The sequence below is a fragment of the Haemaphysalis longicornis genome, unplaced genomic scaffold (assembly GCF_048455015.1).
Source record: "Haemaphysalis longicornis isolate Haplotype H1 unplaced genomic scaffold, Haemaphysalis longicornis Haplotype H1 scaffold_11, whole genome shotgun sequence".
Classification (NCBI taxonomy): domain Eukaryota; kingdom Metazoa; phylum Arthropoda; class Arachnida; order Ixodida; family Ixodidae; genus Haemaphysalis; species Haemaphysalis longicornis.
The window spans coordinates 29288843-29305204 of NW_027526214.1; the positions used below are offsets into that span (position 1 = coordinate 29288843).

At 47.3% G+C, this 16362-nt stretch overlaps 3 non-coding genes across 3 annotated transcripts; all 3 read left to right on the forward strand.

Moving 5' to 3' along the window:
- The first annotated feature begins 857 nt into the window (after positions 1–857).
- Trnar-ucu (transfer RNA arginine (anticodon UCU)) lies at positions 858–929 on the forward strand. Its single transcript has one exon. It is a non-coding gene; the product is annotated as a tRNA-Arg (tRNA).
- An 885-nt stretch (positions 930–1814) lies between these two features.
- Trnar-ucu (transfer RNA arginine (anticodon UCU)) lies at positions 1815–1886 on the forward strand. The gene has a single exon. It is a non-coding gene; the product is annotated as a tRNA-Arg (tRNA).
- Positions 1887–4212: 2326 nt separating this feature from the next.
- On the forward strand, positions 4213–4284 carry Trnar-ucu (transfer RNA arginine (anticodon UCU)). Its single transcript has one exon. It is a non-coding gene; the product is annotated as a tRNA-Arg (tRNA).
- Positions 4285–16362: the final 12078 nt, after the last annotated feature.

Genomic DNA, 16362 nt, shown 5'->3' on the forward strand with positions numbered 1-16362 from the left:
AATTAATAATAATAAATAATAATGTAACGTCACTAACGGTAAAAAAATATTCTAACAATTCCCCTATGCCTTCTTTGGCGTTGTAGACTGCCGGCATTTCTTCCTGTATTTCTAACGAGACCCTCATTTACAAACCCTATTATCATGCGAAAGCTTAGCGAGGGCCTCGGTTCTGGCAGCCTTGATGCCAAGGTAGCATAAGAGGGTTTCCCGCCAGTTACCCGCTTATGACAGGCTGTAGACGTTCGCGTCATGCCCCGGGGGTTGAAAAGAAGGTCCCCTTCTCCCCGTGTAGTCTGAGGGGCGCTGGCTACCACCCTCAAGCGTCAGATACAGTTGTAGTATATAAAAATACCCCAGAAAATGAAGCGGAACACAGTCGCCCAGATAGCCGAATTGGTAAGGCATTCGAGATCTAATCGAAAGGCGTGGGTTCGGTCCCAACTCTTGGCGCGTGTTTTTCTTTCTTTCTCACGTAATTAATAATAATAAATAATAATGTAACGTCACTAACCGTAAAAAAATATTCTAACCATTCCCCTATGCCTTCTTTGGCGTTGTAGACTGCCGGCATTTCTTCCTGTATTTCTAACGAGCCCCTCATTTACAAACCCTATTATCATGCGAAAGCTTAGCGAGGGCCTCGGTTCTGGCAGCCTTGATGCCAAGGTAGCATAAGAGGGTTTCCCGCCAGTTACCCGCTTATGCCAGGCTGTAGACGTTCGCGTCACACCCCGTGGGTTGAAAAGCAGGTCCCCTTATCCCCGTGTAGTCTGAGTGGCGCTGGCTACCACCATCAAGCGTCAGATACAGTTGTAGTATATAAAAATACCCCAGAAAGTGAAGCGAACACAGTCGCCCAGATAGCCGAATTGGTAAGGCATTCGAGATCTAATCGAAAGGCGTGGGTTCGGTCCCCACTCTGGGCACCTGTTTTTCTTTCTTTCTTTCTCACGTAATTAATAATAATAAATAATAATGTAACGTCACTAACGGTAAAAAAATATTCTAACCATTCCCCTATGCCTTCTTCGGCGTTGTAGACTGCCGGCATTTCTTCCTGTATTTCTAACGAGCCCCTCATTTACAAACCCTATTATCATGCGAAAGCTTAGCGAGGGCCTCGGTTCTGGCAGCCTTGATGCCAAGGTAGCATAAGAGGGTTTCCCGCCAGTTACCCGCTTATGACAGGCTGTAGACGTTCGCGTCACGCCACGGGGGTTGAAAAGAAGGTCCCCTTCTTCCCGTGTAGTCTGAGGGGCGCTTGCTACCACCCTCAAGCGTCAGATACAGTTCTAGTAAATAAAATACCCCAGAAAGTGAAGCGGCACACACTCGCCCAGATAGCCGAATTGGTAAGGCATTCGAGATCTAATCGAAAGGCGTGGGTTCGGTCCCCACTCTGGGCGCGTGTTTTTCTTTCTTTCTTTCTCACGTAATAATAATAATAAATAATAATGTAACGTCACTAACATTAAAAAATATTCTAACCATTCCCCTATGCCTTCTTTGGCGTTGTAGACTGCCGGCATTTCTTCCTGTATTTCTAACGAGCCCCTCCTTTACAAACCCTATTATCATGCGAAAGCTTAGCGAGGGCCTCGGTTCTGGCAGCCTTGATGCCAAGGTAGCATAAGAGGGTTTCCCGCCAGTTACCCGCTTATGACAGGCTGTAGACGTTCGCGTCACGCCCCGGGTGGTTGAAAAGAAGGTCCCCTTCTCCCCGTGTAGTCTGAGTGGCGCTGGCTACCACCCTCAAGCGTCAGATACAGTTGTATATAAAAATACCCCAGAAAGTGAAGCGGAACACAGTCGCCCAGATAGCCGAATTGGTAAGGCATTCGAGATCTAATCGAAAGGCGTGGGTTCGGTTCCCACTCTGGGCACCTGTTTTTCTTTCTTTCTTTCTCACGTAATTAATAATAATAAATAATAATGTAACGTCACTAACGGTAAAAAAATATTCTAACCATTCCCCTATGCCTTCTTTGGCCTTGTAGACTGCCGACATTTCTTCCTGTATTTCTAACGAGCCCCTCATTTACAAAACCTAATATCATGCGAAAGTTTAGCGAGGGCCTCGGTTCTGGCAGCCTTGATGCCAAGGTAGCACAAGAGGGTTTCCCGCCAGTTACCCGCTTATGACAGGCTGTAGACATTCGCGTCACGCCCAGGGGGTTGAAAAGAAGGTCCCCTTCTGCCCGTGTTGTCTGAGTGGCGCTGGCTACACCCTCATGCGTCAGATACAGTTGTAGTATATAAAAATACCCCAGAAAGTGAAGCGGAACACAGTCGCCCAGATAGCTGAATTGGTAAGGCATTCGAGATCTAATCGAAAGGCGTGGGTTCGGTCCCCACTCTGGGCGCGTGTTTTTCTTTCTTTCTTTCTCACGTAATTAATAATAATAAATAATAATGTAACGTCACTAACGGTAAAAAAATATTCTAACCATTCCCCTATGCCTTTTTTGGCGTTGTAGACTGCCGGCATTTCTTCCTGTATTTCTAACGAGCCCCTCATTTACAAACCCTATTATCATGCGAAAGCTTAGCGAGGGCCTCGGTTCTGGCAGCCTTGATGCCAAGGTAGCATAAGAGGGTTTCCCGCCAGTTACCAGCTTATGACAGGCTGTAGACGTTCGCGTCACGCCCCGGGGGTTGAAAAGAAGGTCCCCTTCTCCCCGTGTAGTCTGAGTGGCGCTGGCTACCACCCTCAAGCGTCAGATACAGTTGTAGTATATAAAAATACCCCAGAAAGTGAAGCGGAACACAGTCGCCCAGATAGCCGAATTGGTAAGGCATTCGAGATCTAATCGAAAGGCGTGGGTTTGGTCCCCACTCTGGGTGCGTGTTTTTCTTTCTTTCTTTCTCACGTAATTAAAAATAATAAATAATAATGTAACGTCACTAACGGTAAAAAAATATTCTAACCATTCCCCTATGCCTTCTTTGGCCTTGTAGACTGCCGGCATTTCTTCCTGTATTTCTAACAAGCCCCTCATTTACAAACCCTATTATCATGCGAAAGCTTAGCGAGGGCCTCGGTTCTGGCAGCCTTGATGCCAAGGTAGCATAAGAGGGTTTCCCGCCAGTTACCCGCTTATGACAGGCTGTAGACGTTCGCGTCACGCCCCGGGGGTTGAAAAGAAGGTCCCCTTCCCCCGTGTAGTCTGAGTGGCGCTGGCTACCACCCTCAAGCGTCAGATACATTTGTAGTATATAAAAATACCCCAGAAAGTGAAGGGGAACACAGTCGCCCAGATAGCCGAATTGGTCAGGCATTCGAGATCTCATCGAAAGGCGTGGGTTCGGTCCCCACTCCGGGCGCGTGTTTTTCTTTCTTTCTTTCTCACGTAATTAATAATAATAAATATTAATGTAACGTCACTAACGGTAAAAAAATATTCTAACCATTCCCCTATGCTTTTTTTGGCGTTGTAGACGGCCGGCATTTCTTCCTGTATTTCTAACGAGCCCCTCATTTACAAACCCTATAATCATGCGAAAGCTTAGCGAGGGCCTCGGTTCTGGCAGCCTTGATGCCAAGGTAGCATAAGAGGGTTTCCCGCCAGTTACCCGCTTATGACAGGCTGTAGACGTTCGCGTCACGCCCTGGGGGTTGAAAAGAAGGTCCCCTTCTCCCCGTGTAGTCTGAGGGGCGCTTGCTACCACCCTCAAGCGTCAGATACAGTTCTAGTAAATAAAAATACCCCAGAAAGTGAAGCGGCACACACTCGCCCAGATAGCCGAATTGGTAAGGCATTCGAGATCTAATCGAAAGGCGTGGGTTCGGTCCCCACTCTGGGCGCGTGTTTTTCTTTCTTTCTTTCTCACGTAATAATAATAATAAATAATAATGTAACGTCACTAACATTAAAAAATATTCTAACCATGCCCCTATGCCTTCTTTGGCGTTGTAGACTGCCGGCATTTCTTCCTGTATTTCTAACGAGCCCCTCCTTTACAAACCCTATTATCATGCGAAAGCTTAGCGAGGGCCTCGGTTCTGGCAGCCTTGATGCCAAGGTAGCATAGGAGGGTTTCCCGCCAGTTACCCGCTTATGACAGGCTGTAGACGTTCGCGTCACGCCCCGGGGGTTGAAAAGAAGGTCCCCTTCTCCCCGTGTAGTCTGAGTGGCGCTGGCTACCACCCTCAAGCGTCAGATACAGTTGTATATAAAAATACCCCAGAAAGTGAAGCGGAACACAGTCGCCCAGATAGCCGAATTGGTAAGGCATTCGAGATCTAATCGAAAGGCGTGGGTTCGGTCCCCACTCTGGGCACCTGTTTTTCTTTCTTTCTTTCTCACGTAATTAATAATAATAAATAATAATGTAACGTCACTAACGGTAAAAAATATTCTAACCATTCCCCTATGCCTTCTTCAGCGTTGTAGACTGCCGGCATTTCTTCCTGTATTTCTAACGAGCCCCTCATTTACAAACCCTATTATCATGCGAAAGCTTAGCGAGGGCCTTGGTTCTGGCAGCCTTGATGCCAAGGTAGCATAAGAGGGTTTCCCGCCAGTTACCCGCTTATGACAGGCTGTAGACGTTCGCGTCACGCCCCGGGGGTTGAAAAGAAGGTCCCCTTCTCCCCGTGCAGTCTGAGGGGCGCTGGCTACCACCCTCAAGCGTCATATACAGTTTTAGTATATAAAAATACCCCAGAAAGTGAAGCGGAACACAGTCGCCCAGATAGCCGAATTGGTAAGGCATTCGAGATCTAATCGAAAGGCGTGGGTTCGGTCCCCACTCTGGGCGCGTGTTTTTCTTTCTTTCTTTCTCACGTAATTAATAATAATAAATAATAATGTAACGTCACTAACGTTAAAAAATATTCTAACCATTCCCCTATGCCTTCTTTGGCGTTGTAGACTGCCGGCATTTCTTCCTGGATTTCTAGCGAGCCCCTCATTTACAAAACCTATTATCATGCGAAAGCTTAGCGAGGGCCTCGGTTCTGGCAGCCTTGATGCCAAGGTTGCATAAGAGGGTTTCCCGCCAGTTACCCGCTTATGACAGGCTGTAGACGTTCGAGTCACGCCCCGGGGGTTGAAAAGAAGGTCCCCTTCTCCCTGTGTAGTCTGAGTGGCGCTGGCTACCACCCTCAAGCGTCAGATACAGTTGTAGTATATAAAAATACCCCAGAAAGTGAAGCGGAACACAGTCGCCCAGATAGCCGAATTGGTAAGGCATTCGAGATCTAATCGAAAGGCGTGGGTTTGGTCCCCACTCTGGGTGCGTGTTTTTCTTTCTTTCTTTCTCACGTAATTAATAATAATAAATAATAATGTAACGTCACTAATGGTAAAAAAATATTCTAACCATTCCCCTATGCCTTTTTTGGCGTTGTTGACTGCCGGCTTTTCTTCCTGTATTTCTAACGAGCCCCTCATTTACAAACCCTATTATCATGCGAAAGCTTAGCGAGGGCCTCGGTTCTGGCAGCCTTGATGCCAAGGTAGCATAAGAGGGTTTCCCGCCAGTTACCCGCTTATGACAGGCTGTAGACGTTCGCGTCACGCCCCGGGGGTTGAAAAGAAGGTCCCCTCCTCCCCGTGTAGTCTGAGTGGCGCTGGCTACCACCCTCAAGCGTAAGATACAGTTGTAGTATATAAAAATACCCCACAAAGTGAAGCGGAACACAGTCGCCCAGATAGCCGAATTGGTAAGGCATTCGAGATCTAATCGAAAGGCGTGGGTCCGGTCCCCACTCTGGGCACCTGTTTTTCTTTCTTTCTTTCTCACGTAATTAATAATAATAAATAATAATGAAACGTCACTAACGGTAAAAAAATATTCTAACCATTCCCCTATGCCTTCTTTGGCGTTGTAGACTGCCGGCATTTCTTCCTGTATTTCTAACGAGCCCCTCATTTACAAACCCTAATATCATGCGTAAGCTTAGCGAGGGCCTCGGTTCCGGCAGCCTTGATGCCAAGGTAGCACAAGAGGGTTTCCCGCCAGTTACCCGCTTATGACAGGCTGTATACGTTCGCGTCACGCCCCGGGGTTTGAAAAGAAGGTCCCCTTCTCCCCGTGTTGTCTGAGTGGCACTGGCTACCACCCTCAAGCGTCAGATACAGTTGTAGTATATAAAAATACCCCAGAAAGTGAAGCGGAACACAGTCGCCCAGATAGCTGAATTGGTAAGGCATTCGAGATCTAATCGAAAGGCGTGGGTTCGGTCCCCACTCTGGGCGCGTGTTTTTCTTTCTTTCTTTCTCACGTAATTAATAATAATAAATAATAATGTAACGTCACGAACGGTAAAAAAATATTCTAACCATTCCCCTATGCCTTTTTTGGCGTTGTAGACTGCCGGCATTTCTTCCTGTATTTCTAACGAGCCCCTCATTTACAAACCCTATTATCATGCGAAAGCTTAGCGAGGGCCTCGGTTCTGGCAGCCTTGATGCCAAGGTAGCATAAGAGGGTTTCCCGCCAGTTACCAGCTTATGACAGGCTGTAGACGTTCGCGTCACGCCCCGGGGGTTGAAAAGAAGGTCCCCTTCTCCCCGTGTAGTCTGAGTGGCGCTGGCTACCACCCTCAAGCGTCAGATACAGTTGTAGTATATAAAAATACCCCAGAAAGTGAAGCGGAACACAGTCGCACAGATAGCTGAATTGGTAAGGCATTCGAGATCTAATCGAAAGGCGTGGGTTCGGTCCCCACTCTGGGCGCGTGTTTTTCTTTCTTTCTTTCTCACGTAATTATTAATAATAATAAATAATATTGTAACGTCACTAACGGTAAAAAAATATTCTAACCATTCCCCTATGCCTTTTTTGGCGTTGTAGACTGCCGGCATTTCTTCCTGTATTTCTAACGAGCCCCTCATTTACAAACCCTATTATCATGCGAAAGCTTAGCGAGGGCCTCGGTTCTGGCAGCCTTGATGCCAAGGTAGCATAAGAGGGTTTCCCGCCAGTTACCAGCTTATGACAGGCTGTAGACGTTCGCGTCACGCCCCGGGGGTTGAAAAGAAGGTCCCCTTCTCCACGTGTAGTCTGAGTGGCGCTGGCTACCACCCTCAAGCGTCAGATACAGTTGTAGTATATAAAAATACCCCAGAAAGTGAAGCGGAACACAGTCGCCCAGATAGCCGAATTGGTAAGGCATTCGAGATCTAATCGAAAGGCGTGGGTTTGGTCCCCACTCTGGGTGCGTGTTTTTCTTTCTTTCTTTCTCACGTAATTAAAAATAATAAATAATAATGTAACGTCACTAACGGTAAAAAAATATTCTAACCATTCCCCTATGCCTTCTTTGGCCTTGTAGACTGCCGGCATTTCTTCCTGTATTTCTAACGAGCCCCTCATTTACAAACCCTATTATCATGCGAAAGCTTAGCGAGGGCCTCGGTTCTGGCAGCCTTGATGCCAAGGTAGCATAAGAGGGTTTCCCGCCAGTTACCCGCTTATGACAGGCTGTAGACGTTCGCGTCACACCCCGGGGGTTGAAAAGAAGGTCCCCTTCTCCCCGTGTAGTCTGAGTGGCGCTGGCTACCACCCTCAAGCGTCAGATACAGTTGTAGTGTATAAAAATACCCCAGAAAGTGAAGCGGAACACAGTCGCCCAGATAGCCGAATTGGTAAGGCATTCGAGATCTAATCGAAAGGCGTGGGTTTTGTCCCCACTCTGGGTGCGTGTTTTTCTTTCTTTCTTTCTCACGTAATTAAAAATAATAAATAATAATGTAACGTCACTAACGGTAAAAAAATATTCTAACCATTCCCCTATGCCTTCTTTGGCCTTGTAGACTGCCGGCATTTCTTCCTGTATTTCTAACGAGCCCCTCATTTACAAACCCTATTATCATGCGAAAGCTTAGCGAGGGCCTCGGTTCTGGCAGCCTTGATGCCAAGGTAGCATAAGAGGGTTTCCCGCCAGTTACCCGCTTATGACAGGCTGTAGACGTTCGCGTCACGCCCCGGGGGTTGAAAAGAAGGTCCCCTTCCCCCGTGTAGTCTGAGTGGCGCTGGCTACCACCCTCAAGCGTCAGATACAGTTGTAGTATATAAAAATACCCCAGAAAGTGAAGCGGAACACAGTCGCCCAGATAGCCGAATTGGTCAGGCATTCGAGATCTCATCGAAAGGCGTTAGTTCGGTCCCCACTCCGGGCGCGTGTTTTTCTTTCTTTCTTTCTCACGTAATTAATAATAATAAATAATAATGTAACGTCACTAACGGTAAAAAAATATTCTAACCATTCCCCTATGCCTTTTTTGGCGTTGTAGACGGCCGGCATTTCTTCCTGTATTTCTAACGAGCCCCTCAATTACAAACCCTATTATCATGCGAAAGCTTAGCGAGGGCCTCGGTTCTGGCAGCCTTGATGCCAAGGTAGCATAAGAGGGTTTCCCGCCAGTTACCCGCTTATGACAGGCTGTAGACGTTCGCGTCACGCCCCGGGGGTTGAAAAGAAGGTCCCCTCCTCCCCGTGTAGTCTGAGTGGCGCTGGCTACCACCCTCAAGCGTAAGATACAGTTGTAGTATATAAAAATACCCCACAAAGTGAAGCGGAACACAGTCGCCCAGATAGCCGAATTGGTAAGGCATTCGAGATCTAATCGAAAGGCGTGGGTCCGGTCCCCACTCTGGGCACCTGTTTTTCTTTCTTTCTTTCTCACGTAATTAATATTAATAAATAATAATGAAACGTCACTAACGGTAAAAAAATATTCTAACCATTCCCCTATGCCTTCTTTGGCGTTGTAGACTGCCGGCATTTCTTCCTGTATTTCTAACGAGCCCCTCATTTACAAACCCTAATATCATGCGAAAGCCTAGCGAGGGCCTCGGTTCTGGCAGCCTTATGCCAAGGTAGCACAAGAGGGTTTCCCGCCAGTTAGCCGCTTATGACAGGCTGTATACGTTCGCGTCACGCCCCGGGGGTTGAAAAGAAGGTCCCCTTCTCCCCGTGTTGTCTGAGTGGCACTGGCTACCACCCTCAAGCGTCAGATACAGTTGTAGTATATAAAAATACCCCAGAAAGTGAAGCGGAACACAGTCGCCCAGATAGCCGAATTGGTAAGGCATTCGAGATCTAATCGAAAGGCCTGGGTTCGGTCCCCACTCTGGGCGCGTGTTTTTCTTTCTTTCTTTCTCGCGTAATTAATAATAATAAATAATAATGTAACGTCACTAACGTTAAAAAATATTCTAACCATTCCCCTATGCCTTCTTTGGCGTTGTAGACTGCCGGCATTTCTTCCTGGATTTCTAGCGAGCCCCTCATTTACAAACCCTATTATCATGCGAAAGCTTAGCGAGGGCCTCGGTTCTGGCAGCCTTGATGCCAAGGTTGCATAAGAGGGTTTCCCGCCAGTTACCCGCTTATGACAGGCTGTAGACGTTCGAGTCACGCCCCGGGGGTTGAAAAGAAGGTCCCCTTCTCCCTGTGTAGTCTGAGTGGCGCTGGCTACCACCCTCAAGCGTCAGATACAGTTGTAGTATATAAAAATACCCCAGAAAGTGAAGCGGAACACAGTCGCCCAGATAGCCGAATTGGTAAGGCATTCGAGATCTAATCGAAAGGCGTGGGTTTGGTCCCCACTCTGGGTGCGTGTTTTTCTTTCTTTCTTTCTCACGTAATTAATAATAATAAATAATAATGTAACGTCACTAATGGTAAAAAAATATTCTAACCATTCCCCTATGCCTTTTTTGGCGTTGTTGACTGCCGGCTTTTCTTCCTGTATTTCTAACGAGCCCCTCATTTACAAACCCTATTATCATGCGAAAGCTTAGCGAGGGCCTCGGTTCTGGCAGCCTTGATGCCAAGGTAGCATAAGAGGGTTTCCCGCCAGTTACCCGCTTATGACAGGCTGTAGACGTTCGCGTCACGCCCCGGGGGTTGAAAAGAAGGTCCCCTCCTCCCCGTGTAGTCTGAGTGGCGCTGGCTACCATCCTCAAGCGTAAGATACAGTTGTAGTATATAAAAATACCCCACAAAGTGAAGCGGAACACAGTCGCCCAGATAGCCGAATTGGTAAGGCATTCGAGATCTAATCGAAAGGCGTGGGTCCGGTCCCCACTCTGGGCACCTGTTTTTCTTTCTTTCTTTCTCACGTAATTAATAATAATAAATAATAATGAAACGTCACTAACGGTAAAAAAATATTCTAACCATTCCCCTATGCCTTCTTTGGCGTTGTAGACTGCCGGCATTTCTTCCTGTATTTCTAACGAGCCCCTCATTTACAAACCCTAATATCATGCGTAAGCTTAGCGAGGGCCTCGGTTCCGGCAGCCTTGATGCCAAGGTAGCACAAGAGGGTTTCCCGCCAGTTACCCGCTTATGACAGGCTGTATACGTTCGCGTCACGCCCCGGGGTTTGAAAAGAAGGTCCCCTTCTCCCCGTGTTGTCTGAGTGGCACTGGCTACCACCCTCAAGCGTCAGATACAGTTGTAGTATATAAAAATAGACCAGAAAGTGAAGCGGAACACAGTCGCCCAGATAGCTGAATTGGTAAGGCATTCGAGATCTAATCGAAAGGCGTGGGTTCGGTCCCCACTCTGGGCGCGTGTTTTTCTTTCTTTCTCACGTAATTAATAATAATAAATAATAATGTAACGTCACGAACGGTAAAAAAATATTCTAACCATTCCCCTATGCCTTTTTTGGCGTTGTAGACTGCCGGCATTTCTTCCTGTATTTCTAACGAGCCCCTCATTTACAAACCCTATTATCATGCGAAAGCTTAGCGAGGGCCTCGGTTCTGGCAGCCTTGATGCAAGGTAGCATAAGAGGGTTTCCCGCCAGTTACCAGCTTATGACAGGCTGTAGACGTTCGCGTCACGCCCCGGGGGTTGAAAAGAAGGTCCCCTTCTCCCCGTGTAGTCTGAGTGGCGCTGGCTACCACCCTCAAGCGTCAGATACAGTTGTAGTATATAAAAATACCCCAGAAAGTGAAGCGGAACACAGTCGCACAGATAGCTGAATTGGTAAGGCATTCGAGATCTAATCGAAAGGCGTGGGTTCGGTCCCCACTCTGGGCGCGTGTTTTTCTTTCTTTCTTTCTCACGTAATTAATAATAATAAATAATATTGTAACGTCACTAACGGTAAAAAAATATTCTAACCATTCCCCTATGCCTTTTTTGGCGTTGTAGACTGCCGGCATTTCTTCCTGTATTTCTAACGAGCCCCTCATTTACAAACCCTATTATCATGCGAAAGCTTAGCGAGGGCCTCGGTTCTGGCAGCCTTGATGCCAAGGTAGCATAAGAGGGTTTCCCGCCAGTTACCAGCTTATGACAGGCTGTAGACGTTCGCGTCACGCCCCGGGGGTTGAAAAGAAGGTCCCCTTCTCCACGTGTAGTCTGAGTGGCGCTGGCTACCACCCTCAAGCGTCAGATACAGTTGTAGTATATAAAAATACCCCAGAAAGTGAAGCGGAACACAGTCGCCCAGATAGCCGAATTGGTAAGGCATTCGAGATCTAATCGAAAGGCGTGGGTTTGGTCCCCACTCTGGGTGCGTGTTTTTCTTTCTTTCTTTCTCACGTAATTAAAAATAATAAATAATAATGTAACGTCACTAACGGTAAAAAAAGTATTCTAACCATTCCCCTATGCCTTCTTTGGCCTTGTAGACTGCCGGCATTTCTTCCTGTATTTCTAACGAGCCCCTCATTTACAAACCCTATTATCATGCGAAAGCTTAGCGAGGGCCTCGGTTCTGGCAGCCTTGATGCCAAGGTAGCATAAGAGGGTTTCCCGCCAGTTACCCGCTTATGACAGGCTGTAGACGTTCGCGTCACACCCCGGGGGTTGAAAAGAAGGTCCCCTTCTCCCCGTGTAGTCTGAGTGGCGCTGGCTACCACCCTCAAGCGTCAGATACAGTTGTAGTGTATAAAAATACCCCAGAAAGTGAAGCGGAACACAGTCGCCCAGATAGCCGAATTGGTAAGGCATTCGAGATCTAATCGAAAGGCGTGGGTTTTGTCCCCACTCTGGGTGCGTGTTTTTCTTTCTTTCTTTCTCACGTAATTAAAAATAATAAATAATAATGTAACGTCACTAACGGTAAAAAAATATTCTAACCATTCCCCTATGCCTTCTTTGGCCTTGTAGACTGCCGGCATTTCTTCCTGTATTTCTAACGAGCCCCTCATTTACAAACCCTATTATCATGCGAAAGCTTAGCGAGGGCCTCGGTTCTGGCAGCCTTGATGCCAAGGTAGCATAAGAGGGTTTCCCGCCAGTTACCCGCTTATGACAGGCTGTAGACGTTCGCGTCACGCCCCGGGGGTTGAAAAGAAGGTCCCCTTCCCCCGTGTAGTCTGAGTGGCGCTGGCTACCACCCTCAAGCGTCAGATACAGTTGTAGTATATAAAAATACCCCAGAAAGTGAAGCGGAACACAGTCGCCCAGATAGCCGAATTGGTCAGGCATTCGAGATCTCATCGAAAGGCGTTAGTTCGGTCCCCACTCCGGGCGCGTGTTTTTCTTTCTTTCTTTCTCACGTAATTAATAATAATAAATAATAATGTAACGTCACTAACGGTAAAAAAATATTCTAACCATTCCCCTATGCCTTTTTTGGCGTTGTAGACGGCCGGCATTTCTTCCTGTATTTCTAACGAGCCCCTCAATTACAAACCCTATTATCATGCGAAAGCTTAGCGAGGGCCTCGGTTCTGGCAGCCTTGATGCCAAGGTAGCATAAGAGGGTTTCCCGCCAGTTACCCGCTTATGACAGGCTGTAGACGTTCGCGTCACGCCCCGGGGGTTGAAAAGAAGGTCCCCTCCTCCCCGTGTAGTCTGAGTGGCGCTGGCTACCACCCTCAAGCGTAAGATACAGTTGTAGTATATAAAAATACCCCACAAAGTGAAGCGGAACACAGTCGCCCAGATAGCCGAATTGGTAAGGCATTCGAGATCTAATCGAAAGGCGTGGGTCCGGTCCCCACTCTGGGCACCTGTTTTTCTTTCTTTCTTTCTCACGTAATTAATATTAATAAATAATAATGAAACGTCACTAACGGTAAAAAAATATTCTAACCATTCCCCTATGCCTTCTTTGGCGTTGTAGACTGCCGGCATTTCTTCCTGGATTTCTAGCGAGCCCCTCATTTACAAACCCTATTATCATGCGAAAGCTTAGCGAGGGCCTCGGTTCTGGCAGCCTTGATGCCAAGGTTGCATAAGAGGGTTTCCCGCCAGTTACCCGCTTATGACAGGCTGTAGACGTTCGAGTCACGCCCCGGGGGTTGAAAAGAAGGTCCCCTTCTCCCTGTGTAGTCTGAGTGGCGCTGGCTACCACCCTCAAGCGTCAGATACAGTTGTAGTATATAAAAATACCCCAGAAAGTGAAGCGGAACACAGTCGCCCAGATAGCCGAATTGGTAAGGCATTCGAGATCTAATCGAAAGGCGTGGGTTTGGTCCCCACTCTGGGTGCGTGTTTTTCTTTCTTTCTTTCTCACGTAATTAATAATAATAAATAATAATGTAACGTCACTAATGGTAAAAAAATATTCTAACCATTCCCCTATGCCTTTTTTGGCGTTGTTGACTGCCGGCTTTTCTTCCTGTATTTCTAACGAGCCCCTCATTTACAAACCCTATTATCATGCGAAAGCTTAGCGAGGGCCTCGGTTCTGGCAGCCTTGATGCCAAGGTAGCATAAGAGGGTTTCCCGCCAGTTACCCGCTTATGACAGGCTGTAGACGTTCGCGTCACGCCCCGGGGGTTGAAAAGAAGGTCCCCTCCTCCCCGTGTAGTCTGAGTGGCGCTGGCTACCATCCTCAAGCGTAAGATACAGTTGTAGTATATAAAAATACCCCACAAAGTGAAGCGGAACACAGTCGCCCAGATAGCCGAATTGGTAAGGCATTCGAGATCTAATCGAAAGGCGTGGGTCCGGTCCCCACTCTGGGCACCTGTTTTTCTTTCTTTCTTTCTCACGTAATTAATAATAATAAATAATAATGAAACGTCACTAACGGTAAAAAAATATTCTAACCATTCCCCTATGCCTTCTTTGGCGTTGTAGACTGCCGGCATTTCTTCCTGTATTTCTAACGAGCCCCTCATTTACAAACCCTAATATCATGCGTAAGCTTAGCGAGGGCCTCGGTTCCGGCAGCCTTGATGCCAAGGTAGCACAAGAGGGTTTCCCGCCAGTTACCCGCTTATGACAGGCTGTATACGTTCGCGTCACGCCCCGGGGTTTGAAAAGAAGGTCCCCTTCTCCCCGTGTTGTCTGAGTGGCACTGGCTACCACCCTCAAGCGTCAGATACAGTTGTAGTATATAAAAATAGACCAGAAAGTGAAGCGGAACACAGTCGCCCAGATAGCTGAATTGGTAAGGCATTCGAGATCTAATCGAAAGGCGTGGGTTCGGTCCCCACTCTGGGCGCGTGTTTTTCTTTCTTTCTCACGTAATTAATAATAATAAATAATAATGTAACGTCACGAACGGTAAAAAAATATTCTAACCATTCCCCTATGCCTTTTTTGGCGTTGTAGACTGCCGGCATTTCTTCCTGTATTTCTAACGAGCCCCTCATTTACAAACCCTATTATCATGCGAAAGCTTAGCGAGGGCCTCGGTTCTGGCAGCCTTGATGCAAGGTAGCATAAGAGGGTTTCCCGCCAGTTACCAGCTTATGACAGGCTGTAGACGTTCGCGTCACGCCCCGGGGGTTGAAAAGAAGGTCCCCTTCTCCCCGTGTAGTCTGAGTGGCGCTGGCTACCACCCTCAAGCGTCAGATACAGTTGTAGTATATAAAAATACCCCAGAAAGTGAAGCGGAACACAGTCGCACAGATAGCTGAATTGGTAAGGCATTCGAGATCTAATCGAAAGGCGTGGGTTCGGTCCCCACTCTGGGCGCGTGTTTTTCTTTCTTTCTTTCTCACGTAATTAATAATAATAAATAATATTGTAACGTCACTAACGGTAAAAAAATATTCTAACCATTCCCCTATGCCTTTTTTGGCGTTGTAGACTGCCGGCATTTCTTCCTGTATTTCTAACGAGCCCCTCATTTACAAACCCTATTATCATGCGAAAGCTTAGCGAGGGCCTCGGTTCTGGCAGCCTTGATGCCAAGGTAGCATAAGAGGGTTTCCCGCCAGTTACCAGCTTATGACAGGCTGTAGACGTTCGCGTCACGCCCCGGGGGTTGAAAAGAAGGTCCCCTTCTCCACGTGTAGTCTGAGTGGCGCTGGCTACCACCCTCAAGCGTCAGATACAGTTGTAGTATATAAAAATACCCCAGAAAGTGAAGCGGAACACAGTCGCCCAGATAGCCGAATTGGTAAGGCATTCGAGATCCAATCGAAAGGCGTGGGTTTGGTCCCCACTCTGGGTGCGTGTTTTTCTTTCTTTCTTTCTCACGTAATTAAAAATAATAAATAATAATGTAACGTCACTAACGGTAAAAAAAGTATTCTAACCATTCCCCTATGCCTTCTTTGGCCTTGTAGACTGCCGGCATTTCTTCCTGTATTTCTAACGAGCCCCTCATTTACAAACCCTATTATCATGCGAAAGCTTAGCGAGGGCCTCGGTTCTGGCAGCCTTGATGCCAAGGTAGCATAAGAGGGTTTCCCGCCAGTTACCCGCTTATGACAGGCTGTAGACGTTCGCGTCACACCCCGGGGGTTGAAAAGAAGGTCCCCTTCTCCCCGTGTAGTCTGAGTGGCGCTGGCTACCACCCTCAAGCGTCAGATACAGTTGTAGTGTATAAAAATACCCCAGAAAGTGAAGCGGAACACAGTCGCCCAGATAGCCGAATTGGTAAGGCATTCGAGATCTAATCGAAAGGCGTGGGTTTTGTCCCCACTCTGGGTGCGTGTTTTTCTTTCTTTCTTTCTCACGTAATTAAAAATAATAAATAATAATGTAACGTCACTAACGGTAAAAAAATATTCTAACCATTCCCCTATGCCTTCTTTGGCCTTGTAGACTGCCGGCATTTCTTCCTGTATTTCTAACGAGCCCCTCATTTACAAACCCTATTATCATGCGAAAGCTTAGCGAGGGCCTCGGTTCTGGCAGCCTTGATGCCAAGGTAGCATAAGAGGGTTTCCCGCCAGTTACCCGCTTATGACAGGCTGTAGACGTTCGCGTCACGCCCCGGGGGTTGAAAAGAAGGTCCCCTTCCCCCGTGTAGTCTGAGTGGCGCTGGCTACCACCCTCAAGCGTCAGATACAGTTGTAGTATATAAAAATACCCCAGAAAGTGAAGCGGAACACAGTCGCCCAGATAGCCGAATTGGTCAGGCATTCGAGATCTCATCGAAAGGCGTTAGTTCGGTCCCCACTCCGGGCGCGTGTTTTTCTTTCTTTCTTTCTCACGTAATTAATAATAATAAATAATAATGTAACGTCACTAAC